This window comes from Rissa tridactyla, chromosome 2, assembly GCF_028500815.1.
Source record: "Rissa tridactyla isolate bRisTri1 chromosome 2, bRisTri1.patW.cur.20221130, whole genome shotgun sequence".
Taxonomy (NCBI): Eukaryota; Metazoa; Chordata; class Aves; order Charadriiformes; family Laridae; genus Rissa; species Rissa tridactyla.
The window spans coordinates 152,342,872-152,355,740 of record NC_071467.1 but is presented as its reverse complement, the minus strand read 5'-3'; the positions used below and the strand labels follow the sequence as shown (position 1 = coordinate 152,355,740).

General features: G+C 41.8%; 1 long non-coding RNA gene across 1 annotated transcript in view; it reads left to right on the top strand.

The window, feature by feature from the left end:
- The window catches only part of LOC128904765 (uncharacterized), a 39,344-nt gene extending 32,891 nt beyond the window's left edge, over positions 1-6,453 (top strand). Inside the window, exons 2-3 of the long non-coding RNA XR_008464633.1 lie at positions 5,717-5,822; positions 6,355-6,453. This is a non-coding gene — a long non-coding RNA (uncharacterized LOC128904765). The remainder of the gene's footprint in view (positions 1-5,716; positions 5,823-6,354) is intronic.
- The last annotated feature ends 6,416 nt before the right edge of the window (positions 6,454-12,869 follow it).

Sequence of the window (12,869 nt, the reverse complement as noted above, 5' to 3'; positions counted from 1 at the left end):
GCTGGTGTGCACTTGCAAGGTACTCAACGGTCAAAAATCTAACAAGAAGATGGGGGGAAAGCCCAGCTTGTGAAGGAAAGAGTTGATGAGTTTCAAAATTCTCAGTGAAGTAAATATATGATTTCTACAATATTCCTGCAGGCATCATAGGTATTGTGTTGCAGCTTTGCACATTTTTTCAAATTAACTATGATTTCTTGAATTTTTTGAGAACTTTTGGTCTTGTCAAGAAGTGAATGAAAATGGGGACAGTGGCTGGACTTTGGCATGTCATGTATTCTGCAACGGAGTTTCTCAGAAAGACACACATGGGTTGATGCGCTATCGTCACAGCAAACCGAGGTAGACACCAACCAAATTAGGAGAAGCAGAGAGCTGGGGCTGTGCCTCCTGAGCAGGGGAAGAGTTGCTGACTTTTAGACAAAAGCGGCATTTCTTAAGTGAATCACAAAGGATTCTCCCACTGCTTGAGTCAGCAAAAGCAATGTAAACTTGTCTCATCCAGACGAAATTTTCATCGCTCTTAGCTCAGTGCATGCAGTTGACTCAGTGTAATCCTTCAGGAGGCAATATTTATCCAGGGAATATCTTAGTGTCAGTAGGCAAAGCAGTAAGTCAGCAGCACCCATGTAATTGAAGCCACAGCATGCCATTGCATGTAATGAAAGCAGCTCTATACAAGGTTACCAAATCTGTGGAAGCAAGACCCATATGAGGTGATGCGGCCATTAACTTTCTTTATCTTTTCCATTATGTTTGAGAGCCTGGTTGCAGGCTAGCAACCTGTGGCAGCAGGCAGCAAAGACAAAGTTTTGCCGAGATGCGATCCCCAGAGAGAAAATGTGTGACAAAATTGTACTCACTAGGTAATGTCCTGTTTATAGCTTGTGGTTGGGAATGGCCTTATCTGTGTTCTTTTATACACTGAGAAAGTGATTAAAGCCTCATTTTCATTTCCTTTCATACCTGACTGTTATCATCCAGATAATTTCAGCATCCTTAATCAACATTTGCAGGAGTAAACAATGCTATGCTAATAACAGTGTTGTGCCATAAACATTTCCTAAGTCATGAAACGTTACCACAAGGAAGGCAAATGTTAGATTGTCCCATTTTTAAAGATAGCAAAATGGAAGAAGAGACTGGTAAAGCGAGTGGTCTGTGATTATATTGGTCTGTGTCAGACCTGATATTCCCAGCTGTCCTGTATTTAAGCGCCAGACAGTTGTACATCCCAAGTTTTGCAGCTCTGCATAAAAACCTCCCATGTGAATTAGTCTATAGATTTTAACATGAAGAAAATTAAAAACAATAACCAAACCCAAAAACCCAAACCCCAAAACCAAAACACCCAACTTGAAGGAAAGAGATTGTCTTATCCAATCAAGGACAACTGTTTCTGTTCACAGGGCGGTGGATGACTAGAGAAAGAGATACACAAGTTACCACTCATTACCTGTTCCACAAGGAGGAAGCAAAGATGATGAACAAGCCTGTTAACAGATATGACACCCCAAGCAACCATGAAGCACTTGCTGAAACAGTTGGGATTTTAGTGCCAAACATCTTGATCTTATCACTATCACATTACATGGCTAAATAATACAGAAGTGAATGCGATGTGTTCTCTCCAGCGACGACGTTATCCCATAAATGGAAAAGTGTTGAAGACAGAATGTGCTATATAAGCATAAAATATAGATGTAGGCCTTAATTTCCACTAAAATCAATGAGCCTGGCTTGTGCTTTGCACTTGTGTAGCACATTCCATCTTCCCTATGTTATTGCCTCACCAATTAGAAAAATTAAAAAGCCAAGATAGGGGCAGCAGCTGCAACATCCAACAAACAACACATAGAGTCTAGGACCTGAAGAAAATAATGCACATTTCTCATAAAAAGATAAATAATAGCAACCTTAAAGGCCTAAGAGAATTCCATCACCTTTATCTCATATTCTTCCAGTTTACTTGTAGTTGAAGCATCATGGCACTCCTGTCAAATCCTCTGACTTTGGATACTGTAGATAGAAGTTTACTCTGAGTACATACTCTGAATGCAAATCTCAACTTAAGAAGCTTGGTCAGAGACATATTTTTGACCGTCTGTATTTTTATCTTTCTAAATTACATTTCTGCTTTGCCTGAAGTGCTAAAGACATGACTTTTTTTTTTTTTTTTTTTTTTTTTTTGAGTGCCACTATGACTCATCTTGCCTGTAATCACTAAACAATGGGAACATGACAGTTTCTGGCAGAGCACATGAGACATTTTATCACTACGACAGACACTCAAGATGGTCTGATTGCAAGGGGGAAAATATACCCGGTCAAATTAATATACGGACCAGACAAGAAAAACTACCATCAAACCAATATTTCAGACACCGTGCAATAAAGTGTTACTATATGCGTGTACATAAACAGTAACAAGGGGTGTCTTGAGCTACAGGAGCAGGATACAAAACAAGAAAGAGGGTGCTTCTTCCACAAAGCCGGGTGTCCTCCTCCACCCACCTGCAGCACAGACTTCCCGGATGGCAGCAGTGCCTGACCCATTCTTACTGTTGTGCAAGTCCAAGCAGCACCTGGGAGCCTGTAGCAGCAAAGAGAGGGGATGGCATGGGTCAGGTCTTGATCCCATGCTCAGAGGCTGTTAGTTGCTCAGTATAGGCACAGGCAATGTCCACTCTGTCACGTAGATGTCAGTCCTAGCCCCCACTGAGCCTGCCTGTTGAGGCTGTCCTGATGAGGCACTGGGGTTGCTCTGGCTAAGCCCAGGCAGGTTTGGTGACTACCAGGGTTCATAGTCATGTTCGCATGTTGGGTGTGTTGGATATGGGCAGGGTTGGACATGTCCAGTGCGGGCCAACGGCAGGGAGTCTGACCTCAACTCTCACTGGGTAGCCCCACTGAATACAGTTGATAACCCAGTTACAGCCAACAACGAGGAAGGCAAGAGCATAATCATGGTGCTTTTGTCTAGTTACCATTTCATTCTTCTGATAGAGCAGACACGGCTAAGAGATTGCAGTGTCCCAGCTGGTGTCTGGGATGGAGACATACAGACCTAGTGGAGTGGCAGTACTCACCTGAACTTCTGTTTAGAGATCCTTCTATCATAAGTGTTTCCCCTAACTTCTAGAGATCCTTGAGGGCATGTGGTTGCAGTGACAGATGAGATAATGTTGGGCCTAAACTACAAACCCAGTATTTTTTGTGTGGAAACTTTTGAAAAAATTATGATTAAAATTTGTGTGAAAACAAAAATCATTTCTACACCTCTTGATTCTCATCAGAATAAGGGTCCAGCCAGTTGGAAGATATTTAGATTATTTTAGATTATTTTAACCTGGTGACCTGCAAGAACTGTCAGAAAGACTGTTCTCACAAGAAAAAAATCATGTAAATATTGCAGATAATTGAAGAGTGGAGACTTGATGGGGCAAAATAACTCCAGATTCAAAGCTCTGTTAAGACAAAACTCTCCTTGGCCTCTAAAAAATTTTGAATAAACTTGAAAGCAGAACATGGATATCAAATAACTTCAAATACTTTGTTTTCTGCATAAATCCAGCCTGCAATGTCAATAAAGGAGAGAGACCTAATTATTATCTGGGAAATGACTGCCTGGTGCACTGGGGAGAAATACCACACATTCCTCCTGTTCTTTCCTACTTTGATTCTTAGGAGACAAAATATTTGATTTCATTTTTCTTTGAGTAGATAATATGCCAACATTAGCTGATATGAGGCTGTCACCCGCTCACTCTTTATAAGTAAATTACTACAAGCTCACTGCTTAATCTTGCTGATTGGCAAGTCTAAGAAATAGATATCTGTAAAGGGACCTGTGCTGTTAATCAGTGCACCAGCATCAAATTAAAAAATGTTCTCTGTCATGCAGATGACCAGCTGGCTAAAGCAAATAAGATAGAAGTCCAAGAAGCTGCTGTGCTTTTCTCTGTGAAGTGAGCAAACTCTTTCATGTCTAGTATTTCCATGCAACAAAATCCAAGCAGAACACCCAGGGAAACCAGACAAGAAAGGCAGATGTTTGGACTGACTTCTACTCACCACAATTTGATTGACACATTGGTTGGCTTTGCTTAGTTGCTGAGGAGACCTGTATGTGAAGTGGGACCTTTCCCAAGAATTGCAAGGCCACCTGTGACTTTAAGTCTTCCTTCCTCCTACAAGTTAAATGGTACCATGGGGATTCCTGAACTGGAATGCTGGTATGTCTGATCCCTCTGCTTGAGTTCAGGGAAATGGTATGAAATGGGTCAGAGATTGAGCTCAGGCAGTAAATCACAAGAAAGAGGTTCTTGGATTATTTCATACAAATGTTTACTGATCAATTACCCGTATTGCTCCTTGAGTTCTGTAGCTGGTCAGTCACTTGCCAATTTGCGCTGCTATTGCTGGCCCAGGAGACTGCAATATATTGACCAGTATGTGGGAGTTGGAATGTTTTGAATAAATTAGGTCTAAAGAGAATAAAACATTGCAGACTGCTTTCTAGCTGAGACATTCCTAAAGGACATATTCAGGGAAGGGGTAATTCAAGAATAACGGGTTAGGAAATTGCCCAATCAATGTAGTTTGATGTTTACGTGTAATTTCACAATACGCTATTATGCTAACCACTTGATTGGCATGTATTTATATTTTTGTGGTTTCCAAGCACTCAGGAAATGTGGACCCAAGGAAGGGGTGATTTCTTTGGGAGATAAAATAGCCATCAAATACAAAGAATACTGATTGCTGCTCCACTTTGCTTACCTATTTCTGCTGTCCTAACAAGTGAAATGAAATGGCAAAGCCCAGCGCAGCTGACACGTCAGAGATGAAGAACAACATTTTCTGAATCCAAGGAAGTTCAGCACCTTTGTGTTTATGTTTTTTTGACCAAAATTTGCTTCCAAAATCAGTTGCAAAACCTTTCAGCCCTAACCTGCTTCCTGCACCATCGTAGAGCGTGGAGCTGAGCCCATGCTGACTTTGGTAGGTCTGCACCAGTCTTTAGCTTCCGGTAAACCTATGCAATTGTGCTGGCTTCTCATAATGGAAGAGTTTTCACTCCAAATCAGCAAACAAACATTTCATATTGGTCCTTGCTTATCACAGTTAGTCCTGTCCTTATAAATAACATTAATAGTTCAATAGCTTTTGTACTTTTGCCACACTACCACTTAGTCAGTTTCCATCAATCACATGCTGAAATAAATCTCTGATAGAATCAAATTAAGTGCTCTGTGAACAGTTTACATCACTTCCCGAGCTTAGTCCCTGAACAAGGACTCTCCAGTGCCTATTGAATATTTACTTCATGCTACCCACTGCACAATACAATCTATTGCTCTTATCCAGAATCCCCATCCTTAATGAGTCTTTTAGCGTGTGGAAAGGAGAGATTTATAAATAACTACACTATCAGAAAATACCCTCGAGCACTTCCTTTTACAGTATTTACTAACAGCTTTTCTATGTTATTTTTTATTATTTATCTTGAGATTAAAATCAGACTTTATTGTGTCATGTTCAATATTCTATGGGAAAATATATCTATAGCAGATCTTGTCTCACCAACTGCCATTCACAAATTGCCTGCAAGATGCAAAGCAAAGTGACATGTGGCCCAGAAAGTCATTATATGCTATGATAGATCCAATTGTGTCTGTCTCTAATGGATTCTTATATAAATTCTATCCTTAAGGTTACTTCCATGAAAGCAACATTCAAGAAGCTAGTCCGTGTCCTGGAAATGGCTGCATGGACATATCTCTCAACAGGTGGTTCTGTTCTTTGTCCCTGAATTCAAAGTAAGCATTACAGAGCAATTCTTTGCAGAATATTGTGATAATTTGGAAAAGAGAATAATATCTCTGAACATATTCGGAATAAATGGATCTGAATGAGGCATAAGCAAGCTTATCTAGAAGTGTTGCGCAACCCTCCTTCTGCCTTTAATTATGAGCAGGACATGCTGTTAAAGATCCCATCCTTGCCAACAACTAGGGAACTGTCCTTCATTCCAGAATAAATCCAAAATTTATTTAGAACAAAGGCTTATATCCTGCAGTCTCTGTTCCTCCCCTGCTACGAAACCTATAGAATAAATACATCCATTGGGGAAGAGTTGCTGCCATTGTTGATGAATTTGTGTGTTCATATTTCTGAAATAATTATCAAAGTAGTAAAAGACTTGCTTAGGTTTAGAATGAGCTTTCGTATTTGTTTGTATCTTAAAAAATATTAAATAGTCTTAAATAGAAAACAGTCTCTTCTTTCCTTCTTCTAGCAGCATATACCTGTAGATTTGTGTGTATACTTGTATTGGGTTTCTGTGTCAAGGTTTTGGTAGTGGAGTGCTGCAGCGGTGGCTTCTGTGAGAAGACAGGAGAAGCTGTCCCCGTGTCAGACAGGGCCAGCTCCAGCCAGCTCCAAGACGGACCTGCTGCTGGACAAAGCTGAGTCCATCAGGGATGTTGGTATTGCCTCTGTGATAACACAGTTAAGAAGGGGTAAAAACCACTTCACAACAGCTGGGAGAGAGGAGCGAGAATGTGTGGGAGAAACAACTCGGCAGACACCAGTCAGTGAAAAAGAAGGGGGAGGAGATGCTGCAGGGCCCAGAGCAGAGATTCCCCTGCAGCCCATGGAGAAGACCGTGATGATGCAGGTTGTCCCACTGCAGACTGTGGAAGTTCATGGTGAGACAGATATCCAACCCGCATCCTGTGGAGGACCCCACACCAGAGCAGCCATATATGCCCTGAAGGAAGCCTACAGAGAGCCCATACAGAAGCAGGCTTCTGTCAGGAACTGCATCCCATGGAGAGGAGCCCATGCAGAGCAGGTTTTCTGGCAGGACCTGTGACCCCACAGGGGACCCACACTGGAGCAATCAGTTTCTGAAGAACTGTACCCCATGGAAAGCACCCACGCTAGAGCAGTTCTTGAGGAACTGCAGCCTATGGGAGGAACTCCTTGGAGCAGTTTGTGAAGGACTATATCCCATGGGAGGGTCGCCACAATGGAGCAGGGAAGACCATGATGAGGAAAGATCAGCAGAGATGAAGCATTATGAACTGAAAGCAACCCTCATTCCCCATCGCCCTGCTCTGCTCGGGAGGGAGGAGGTAGAATTGTTGGGAGTGAAGTTGAGCCTGGGAAGAAGGGAGGGGTGGGAGAAGGTGGTTTTAGATTTGTTCTTAATTCTCATTATCCTACTCTGTTAAATTGGCAATACATTAAATTAATTTCCCTAAGCTGAGTCTGGTTTGCCTGTGATGCTAATTGGTAAATGATCTGCCAGTCCTTATCTCAACCCAATCTCAACCCACGAGCTTTTTGTCCTAATTTTCTCCCCCTGTCCTGTTGAGACGGGGGAGTGATAGAGCAGCTTGGTGGGCACCTGGTGACCAGCCAAGGTCAACCCACCACAAAATCTGAACACATCTACTCATTTAAGGCGTAAAAAAGATATGCTTCTGCTTGTTATATATATAAATTTCTCTTCCTTTATTCCTTTTCCACAGGTTTCCATTAGATCAGAAGTGAGAAGAACAACTATAGGTTCACAGAATCCTAGTTATATACTTCTGTTGCTGTAGATGATATGTAGCATTTTTTGTGTAAAACTCCTAACCATTTTCAGATTAATTAAATTTTTTTTCTTCTATTGAAAATAACAAACATAACAGCAAGAAATATGAAGATTATACATGGAAAATATTTCGCTTTATTAATAAAGTGCTTGGATTCTTGCAAAATTTGAAATCAAAATCTGTAGTGTCTATAATAGAATTGTATACAAATGCATCTTTTATTTGTTTTTCAATTTTGTGAAGAAATATTGCACATTTTAAAACATTTCCACTGGAAAGAGCAAACCCTGAAGGGGAATTTTTTTAGGAATTTCCAGGAAGAACCTGGATGTAGAATTTTTATTTTTGACACAAAATGAAGAGGTTTCATAGCTTTCCATTTGGGAAGCTTCCTCTATATGTCAACCTTATTCTTCTCAGAAAATGTTAATATGTAAAAGAACTTAATTCTTCACTTTTACAGCACATTTTCAGGGAAATTGATTAGTTTAAAAACAGGTACCTTTTGTGAAGAAACTCTTAGCTTTAAACTTTTTACACATATAAGGATTTATAAGGTACAAAGACGGATTTTTAATGCAGATTTATATTTACTTGATATCATTCTGCACAATTCTACCTGAGAATCTGTCAAAAAGAATTTCTAGATTAATTTTACTTGATACAATACAGGATCTTCAGTTGCATGTCCATTACTGCCATGCACGTGTAATTCAGGTGTGCCTCTTTACTGCACAGCGTACCTTGCTGCTTTGCAGGCATGTCACTACCTTCAGATCACCGCTTTTTCACAGTTAGGCCCAGGAAATGTATAAATGATAGATGAAATAGGATGGTGGCACGGACTTTTTAAGGAAGCTCAGAGAACGTGACGAAGGTGGGTCTAAGAGCTAAAAAGTTCCTTCTGTCAAAACCACTGAAGAACATACGCCTTGCTATTCCTCTGTAACTGCACTAAAGCCCACTAAGATGTCAACTCAAAATGATGGGAAGGCCCTTATTCTCCATCCCAATAGCTCTGAAGAAGCTATTGATTTTTTTTTTGTAAATAATAAGCCCAGTTGCAGGAGAACCATAAAACGTCATGTTGCTCTTTCCAAAAGTGCTACCATGTAATGTCAGTAGCTTTGGTTTTATTTAATTTTGTGATTAAAGTTTTTATTGATTTCTCTGCAGTGTAGAATATATCAATATCTTTGGTTTCAAAGGAGCATTCGGTAGCACAGAAATAGAGAAGGACTCAACATAGAAGCAGGCGCTTTATTTTAAATTTATGAAACCTCCATAGCGAATCCCCTGAGCATGCTGCCAGCAATACCTTTCAATTGTGCAACTCAGCCTGTGTTGTCAAACCAAGTCCCTTTGGTGCATCTCAGTTCACGCGCTTGTGTTTTTTAACTAGAAAGAAGCTCGTTTAGGAGTCAGTAGGAACTAATATTATTATATAGAAAGCTTTTAAGCCGTCAAGCGAATGCCTTCACAAGTTACTGTAAATCATGCATGCTTATCCCTTCTCTACCATTGGCAGGCCATGGCATGCTGCCTGGGAGAGGAGGAGAGAGGTCTTTCTGTTGGAGCCTACGAGGACTCGTATGCTTCACACTTCTGAAGAATTATAGCCTCCCTGGGTTCAGCATGGATGATGAAACCAAAGCCCTGGCCACTGTCACACCTGCAACTTCTATGATGTCTAGAAAGACATGGACGTGTTGTGTTGGAGTGGGCCCAGAGGAGGGCCACAAAAATGATCAGAGGGCTGGAGCACCTCTCCTATGAGGACAGGCTGAGAGAGTTGGGGTTGTTCAGCCTGGAGAAGAGAAGGCTCTGGGAACACCTCATTGCAGCTTTTCAGTACTTAAAGGAGCTCATAAGATAGATGGAGAGAGGCTTTTTACTGGAGCCTGTAATGATACGACAAGGCGTAACGGTTTTAAAAGTAAAAGAGGGCAGATTTAGGTTAGATATAAGGAAGAAATTTTTTACTATGAGGGTGGTGAGACACTGGAACAGGTTGCCCAGAGAAGTTGTGGATGCCCCATCCCTGGAAGTGTTCAAGGTCAGTTTGGATGGAGCTTTGAGCAGCCTGGTCTAGTGGGAGGTGTCCCTGCCCATGGCAGAGGCTGGTTGGAACTAAATGATTTCTAAAGATCCCTTCCAACTCAAACCATTCTGTGGTTCTATGATTCTATAAACCCATAATACAGATTCAGTGGTTCATGGTTACAGAACTTCAAACAAAGCCACTCATCCAACTTACACACCTGTTTTTCCCCCAGGGTTGTTGTATAGTAGCGCATTTCAACAACAAACACATTGGCAGCCTTACATGGGGAAATTGTTACAGCCCACTCACACCTGAGTGCACGTGCATAATTCTTGGTATGTCATGAGGAGACCAGGCCTTGTAGGTTGGTGAATTCATAAATGACATAGGTAGAAAATCCTTTCACAGAAAACACAGCCCAAATCCCCTAGAGTACTTGAAATGGTTTTTTGAATAAACAGAGAAAGAGCCAAAGAAGAAACTGAATTCACAAAAGGAATCTCCAGATAAAAATGGAGCAGAGTTTACCTGAATGCACACGTTACTTTATTAATGTGGTTTTTTTTCAGACAGGAAGGAGGTTGCCTAATAACCTCTTTGACAAGCCCCCGTCTGATCAGCTCCCGTTTCCACTTTAGAGAGAGATTCCACATCTAAGTGGTTTGTAAAGGGTTAATTAATTATTAATAATGTCTGAATACATAATAGGTGCAAGGGGCTATGCCATAGCTGGATGTAAGCATGCCGGTATGAGGTACTCTCGTTAATGGTGAACCATGGATAAAAGCAACCTGTTGACCCGCTGGACTGCTTACAACATTCTTAAACATCTATGAACATGTTATCTATGAACATTCAAACCTTTGAATGCATTTTGTAAGTAAATCCTTATTACAAAAGTGTAATCCTTTTTCCTTTCCTTTTATCAATCCATTGCTTTTAAACATTAAAAATGGCATGACGGCATAAGACCAGGTTGCAAAGGCATAAGTGCAAAAACAACTGACAGAGCGGGATACTGAGGGTTTGCGGGAGGACCTAAACACGTGTGCTGTGTCCTGCGCTGGGAGAGCAGGCGGGGTGAGATGGCTTCTCCTCAGTAAAAACAACATGTCGAAAGAATTCAATAAAAACAGATGAGCTTCATTTTTGCTACAAGGGTGGCCATTCCTCTTGACCCTATGAGCCACGTGCCCAGATCTTTGTGTGGCTGAGAGCCATGAGACACACACCTCGGAGACCCTAAAGGAAAGGGACCTCCAGGAGCGTTTCGGGGGCAGGAAACACTAACTGCTCCCCAGGGCGCCGCCGTCACAGCCGAGGCCGGGGTGGTCTGCAGTGACCGCTCTGCTCAGTTCCCCCGTGACCCCCCCCTCAATGGCAATTTCTGCCGCCTTGCCTGTCACTGCCAGGGCTTCGCCTCCCACGGCAGAGGAGAGCTCCCACACTCTCCTGCCTGCACAGCCCCATCGCCCTGTTCTGCCCAGGTTTAACCCCAGTACGAGAGCCGCATTTCAGCTGCTTGCAAGCCTCGGGCCACTGCTATTCTACAAGAACAAAAAGGAAAAATAAATTGGAGGAAGAGAAAAGTGTGCTTACTTTGCTAACCATAGCTGTTATGCCATCTTTGTCAGTTTGTCCCATCTATCTATTTCTTATTGTGTGTAGATTAGGCGACCTTTTGGGCAGAAATCCTGTTTTCACAATGTGGTCATTGCAATTCCTAAACAAATGGATGAAAACCTAACATACGTCCTTGTATCTAAGTAAATCTGGTGGGGAGCCATGTTCACCTAACTGACCAGTGCCCCAATCCTTTGGTCTTGGCAAAACCACTAAACTCCTTGGGAATGTTTCCTCAGATGTTATGAGGTACTGTTCCTATTATGGCTTTTAAACTGGGTTTGTTCCACTCTTAGTTCATGTTCAAACCACCAACAACTAGTTAATATTATTATTAAGGTCTTAAACCAGCATGTTTTAGTGCACAGATGCATGGTCTCCTTTTAAGCATGGGCAGAATGTTTCCATCCTGCCAGGCTTAGTTTCAGACATCTCAACCCCACAAAAACCTCACCACTCTTCACTGGAACACCACAAAAACCCCTAACAAGCAGGCAGGGAAACATTTGTTACTCCTTTCCACTTCCAGAACGTCTGATCATTCAGGACCCACCATAAATATTTCCTGGCTGAATTTGCCTTACACATGAACCCTGTTTTTACTTTTTTTCCCCTTCCCTTTTTTTTGGCCTTCTTTACAAGCATCGTTGCAATTTGTCAGCAAGCAACTTGGGCCAATCTCACAAATAGTTTAGTTAACAGCTTATGAAATGAAATGATGTAAGGGACCACTCCAAACAGGGTCAATTTAAACAGGCTGCCAAGTCTGTAACCTCGAGGGACTTGGATGGGGTTGAGGGGAGGCACCAAGCAGTGTGGGCTTGCAAAGATTTCTGCCAGGTGGGCTACAGATGTTCGGCTTCAGTCCACTTGCATGGCATTCACCTAGGGAGATGCTAATTCGGTCCTACGCACGTAGAAAATTAGCATGCGTATACACATTCACCCTGCAAAGGCCCCTCTCTGGCTCTGCTTTCTGAAGTGCTAAGGTTTATAGGTAGAGTAAAATGGCTTCGTAGGAAGCCGCAGCACTGCTTGTATCAGCCCTGAGTTTGAATTCGTTTAGTCAGCTATCTCAGAAAAACAAAAACACAGTGTCCCTTACTATAGATGGAAGCTGCGTTTCACGGCACAGGCAGCTGCGGTCACTGTCTTGCAGCTGTTAAATGAAGAAATACCATGTGAACACTTGGTCTGGTTTCAAAAGACCTAAAAACACTGGCCAAGAAAAATGGTACATCACGGTGCTGCTTGGCCATTTGCCAAGACAAAGAAACTTGTAGATTTCTAGGGACAAGAGGCCATGTGAAAGGAATTTTCCTCCTTTCAAAGGCACATCAAAATATACCGGAGGGTTTATTTATTTATTTATTTTGTGTGTGCTCTTGGCAAAGGTTTGATTGATCACTAATGCAGTATCAGCATTAAACACACATCACTTAAAGAACAACTCAGAAAACAAGGCAAAGGGCGATATTTTAAAACCGTAGGTCTGAGGTGCACCAAAGAAGTTAAAGGCAGAATTATTTCACACATCGAATAACAAGTAGATGGATAAGAGTCCCAAAAAGGCAATTAAAGATAAAAGTTTA